Raw genomic sequence first — 4,734 nt, 5'->3', positions numbered from 1 at the left:
AGTGACAGTGAGGACAAAAAACTACCTTTTAACAGGAAGAGACGTCTCACAGAGCCAGGCTCAGAAAGGAACAGCCATACACAGCTGTCCATTGGGGGAATGAGGGGAAATAAAAGCGAACAAAAGGATCGTAAAAATGAACTGAACAACAGACAAGTTATGGGAAAGAGCAGACAATATTCTGGGATGAATTTTAATCAGATTGGTTTTGTTGCTTCTCCTTGAAGGATTAACTTCACTCTTTATTTCTGTTATTGTCAGCAAATGCCATAAAAAAAAAACAACAGCACAAGTTACTGCAGTGTAGGGAAAAACAATCACAATCAGGACCTCTGGTAGACTTTCTTTGCTTAGCTGTGATCAGCTGCGACGCCAGTACTCACTGCTCTTTGTGGATTTACACAACTAAATTCAAAATGATATCAGGTGATGTTACATGATAATCCCCAGATACTACAAAGCTGGTATAAAGGTGAAATTCAGTGAGTGAAACACCTTCATCATGACCTTAAATTTCATTTGATTTCTGCTATCTCTGATATAAACTAGCACTGACTGTGGGCACTGCAGCTTCTCTGCACTGGCAACATCATGCATTACTGTGAACATCACCACAATGCTGCAAACTAACCTGTTTCACCTTGCACTAAACTGCCTGGTAGTTTTATGCAACATTAAAATAACACAAAGTTAGCAGACTTCAATTTGCTTTAAAGGATGTTTTAAATTTAGGGAGAAAAAAATGTCACATCAAGCATTGATCCGACATCTGGAAACTCTAAAATGGCTTAAAAAATTACATGTAAGCAGTGGTGATGGTGCCATGTTGCTCAAAAGACAACAGGAAGAGTGTTTCTGCACAGCAACAGAAATCAGCATAGTTAAAAATTACTATTAACAAGAGACTTGTGTTTGAGACCTATTGGAGTTTGTTTTGACATTTAAGTTGAAGTTTAGGTTAAAATAGACACTTTTATAATAATCAGTACACGTTACCAAGTTCAGCTTTTAGCCTGCTACTTTTTCACATGACCACAAGAAACTATAACACACTCTCTGGCCTAATGTGGCTCTTTGGGATTGTTGAGGAGGCAAACTTAAAATGCCAAGAGCCTTACAGAGGCTCAACTGAGGGGCAAGCAGCGTGATACGTCTGGGGCTACAAATGTGCCACATGTTTTATGACTGGCAGATCCTGTGTGGACCAGACATGGATAAAAGTCATGAGCTGGGCTTAACGTTAAAACGAGTGTTGTGTGGGCCAGATATGACCCAAATGTCCAACAACATCTGGCATCTTGTCCAAATAAGGTGCACCTGTGGCTGAATTTAGGGAGGCAGACTCAGCCTGAGTCAGGTACATCACCCAAGGCTAAATGCAGCTCATAGAAAATTTCATGTGGGCCAAACATTTATTGGTGTCTGGATATGAGATAAATAAGGATTTTTTTTATTGTAAATCATTTAATGCTCCTGTAGTGGACTACAAACTTTTAAAAAAAAAACTGCAACAACAACAACATCAGGGAAATGGTTCTAGAAATGAGCTAAATAGGCCCTCCGTTAATATTAGGGGTTACTAATGTGAAAAAGCTCTGTTGTGACATGCAGCCTGGTTTCTGACGCTCATACTCATTTCACAAAGATTCTCCACATTGTGTTTGTACAAAAACAGCCCAGTTGTTGTAAAGCACACTGAATATGGACTCAACATCCTACAGTACAAGACAGTCATCTATCACATATTCACTCATCTTTGCATCTCCATCTGCATACATGACTTTACATTGACAGGATGCATTTAAACGGGATCACCATCACAGATAACTCACCTCTTTTATCACTGTGTTGCAGGCTCAGAGAACAACATCATTGTTCATTGATGCATCTCTGCGTTTTTCATTGAAAGATACAGTGAGGTGGCTTTTGAATGATGCGGACCACTTAAAGGATTCATTTCTCATAGTTGTGCTGTAGGGGTCCTAACTGTTGTATAAACGATCTGTTTTCTATTAAAAGCAGAGAAAAAATGTCTTCAAAATCTTGATGTTAATAAAGTTGAAATGTTGGGTTTTTCATATAAAAGCAGTGACTTCTTTCAATTTTTGTAAAAATGTGACGTGAGGTGACACCCGGTGGACCAAGGGGAAAACAATATGCTGTGCTTTGCTGTCCTCGTGTGACTGTTTGGTGTTGTTTATTTTAAAAATTATAGAAGTAAACCTTCAGTAAAGTAAATTTAGGGGATTTTGTTTATGAAAATGACATTTCTGCAAATTTCCTGTAGTCTAAATTTTACCCAATAAGAATTTTATTTTGCACAGCATCAAAAGCATCAAAAGTAAAAGTACTGAAGGTATATAAAAAGGAAATCCCACAGTCACTTAGTAATAATGACTGAAAAGAAGCGTTTCTCCAGTGGAACCTTTTATCTCCTCTGCATTGTTACATTAGAATGTCTGGAGTAAAAAGACAGCAAAACAATACAAATTTATCATAATTGTAGTGCTTTCTAGACACCTGTGTACTGAGATATCACACCCTGACTTTCTTCTTTTAACAAGGTTGTTTGGTTTGGCAGTCTTCCTATACAGTAGCCCATTCCACAGCTGCAGACTTCCTCCTTCATGCTGAAGAAAGGCAATCTCTGGATGACTGCTCTGAATAACACTGGATGGCTGCAGTGGCTGTCACTTCCGATTTCACCCTTCCAATAGCGTCATCCATCCTGGTCCCTTTGTAGATCCAGCTTACTTAGCAGGGCCATCAGAGTATCACCCAATGGGAGTCTGGAATAGCAGACAGTGATGCACCAAGTTGATCAGGACCTCATCAGGACCTCCTGATGAGGTGGTGAATTTAGCACCACATGGAATTTATCAACCACAGCCCATTTTACTCAAGATGATCATTTCTTTCAGAGTTCCAGAACATCTGGTATTGTTGAGTTGGATGGGTGACGAAACGTTTCTCCCACTGAAAACGCTACATCCAAATGAACAGAATCAAACTTTGAGGATTTACTTACATGAATGATTGAGCATGCATCAAGATACAGTTTACATGCGATATATAGGACTTGTCTGGGTCAGCAAAGGCCAGGACCTAGGCCATGTGTGATGTCCAAAAGGCTCTGATTTCTTAAAATAGATGGTCCTATGTGCTGGAGCTTGCTTTCCTCGTTGTGCTGGAAGACAGCATTTTGTCAGATCTGTCAAGACTCGCAGAAAAACTGAGTAACTGATAATGAAGCACTGATAATTCAGAAGGAACAGCCATATACAGAAACCCAAGAAGGATTATAGGGTCTTAAGATCAGTAGGCTGGAGCCACTAAGCTATTGCTTATATTTTTCTGGGCTGGTGGCAGACACAATGTAGCAAATGTGTTTGGATACAGTTTTACAAACTTGGAACTTGTCAGTGGACACCTTCAAACCATATTCCTGAAAATCTGAATCAGAAAACTTTATTAATACCTATGGAAATTATGTGGTTACAGTTGCTTCAAGGAAATAACAGTAAGAGACTGAACAAATTTCAAAGTTAACAAAATATAAGAAATAGCTCTAATATATACAAATATCTCAATTACAAATATACAGAATATCACAGAAGTGAAATATTTATGATTGACATTTTACATTAACCTGTAAAGCTTTGCTATTTGTTATTTTACTGTGGAGGATGTGCAAAAGGGTGTAGCTATTACACTGTGTACTGTGCATTAGATAGAGGAGTTGTAGATGGATATGGCCACAGGCAGGAATGATTTCCTGTGTCGTTCAGTGGTGCATTTGTGTAATCTCAGTCTCTCAGTAAACGTGTGTACTCTGAGGTATTTATAGTCCTCGACGATGTCCACATCGACCCCCTGGATTGAAACGGGGTCACAGGTTTCCTGGTCCTCCTGAAGTCTACAGTCAATTCTTTGATCTTTATCACATTGAGCTGTAAGTGATTCTCCTCACACCACGTGCCAAAGGAGTCAACCACAGCCTGGTACACTGTCTCATCAAGCTCACTGATGCATCCAACCACTGACTTGCACTCATAGAGTCTAAGGCATCATGGGTTCTTGTACTTATTTGGAATGGTCTGTAATGAATATACATCCTGATTATGCAATTTCCCCCCCTTGCTACAGCAATTGGGGATGCATATAGACTGTGCGACTCCTTGATTACTCCAGCAGCAAGTACTTTTTGTAGGTGGAACCACCTGTCGTCTATAACTGTTGGCACAAGGCATCTTGATAAGGATGAGCTCCATCATCTAACAATTCAACGTTGATTGCTACCTTTGTCACACTTATATACATGTAAAAGCTCAAAGCTCATTTACTTACTAATGCTAGTTGTATTTCCACACAAAACACAGATTGTAACTGATCTCAGAGCAGTGGAAGCCTACCCAGTGGCTTCTTGCCTCACAATCTGGTTCTCATCAGTTTACCATCAAAGGCCAAAGGGTTTTTTTTCACAATACAAATGTGAAAAAATGAACATAAAAAAGCTGCTGGCCTCTCACAACCGTGACATTAAAATAAAACATCAGAATCTCTTCAACTTACTTTTAATATCTCAGAATAGGAAACAGGTGCTTCATCAGCTGAGCTGTCCGTAATCAGAACAGCAGGAGGCGTGGTCTGGAAACACAGGGCGTTGTGATTAGCTGGGAGACTATGGAAGCCCCGCCTTCATATGCGCTGTGTAAACAAACACACACTGGGCAT

The sequence above is a fragment of the Pelmatolapia mariae genome, linkage group LG15 (genome assembly GCF_036321145.2).
Source record: "Pelmatolapia mariae isolate MD_Pm_ZW linkage group LG15, Pm_UMD_F_2, whole genome shotgun sequence".
In the NCBI taxonomy this organism is placed as follows: Eukaryota; Metazoa; Chordata; class Actinopteri; order Cichliformes; family Cichlidae; genus Pelmatolapia; species Pelmatolapia mariae.
Note: the sequence above shows the minus strand (reverse complement) of the source record.